Raw genomic sequence first — 555 nt, forward strand, 5'->3', positions numbered from 1 at the left:
GCCAGCTCTACAGCACAGATGTGTAACTGGCAGGGCCTGAGGAGAGGGAGAAAGCAACAGCCTCCAACATTCAGGGTATTACCTGCCATGATGACTGTCAGTTCAGCAGAAAGTTCCCTCCACATTTGGTGCTTTGGTCTGGTTTTTGGTTGGGTGTTTTGTTGTTTTTTTTTTCCCCCCATTTTTTTTTTTTTTTCCCCTGGCCCCTTTCCTAGCTTGCTCAACATTTTAACTCTAAATTTCCCCACCTACATATCCCTGAAGTCTGAGCTTTAGCCCACTGTCTTCACATCTGACTGGTCTCTTAGCCTGTCAAGATCACCTACAGAGGTACTTACTATGTCAGATCCTGAACAGCCCATTGTAAAAACCTTATCAGTACAGCCTTCCCTTTTAAAAAGGACACAATAACTACACTCACACTGTATTTTATAGGTTTTTTCTCTATCTGCCCTGTAAGAATTCAGCCAGCCCCACTCTGCCATCAGTCTTACCAGCACAGCTGGAATAATCTGAAAAGGAAACAAAGAATAGCTTGAATGTGAGCACCACCAG

This window comes from Geospiza fortis, unplaced genomic scaffold, assembly GCF_000277835.1.
Source record: "Geospiza fortis unplaced genomic scaffold, GeoFor_1.0 scaffold190, whole genome shotgun sequence".
NCBI lineage: Eukaryota > Metazoa > Chordata > Aves > Passeriformes > Thraupidae > Geospiza > Geospiza fortis.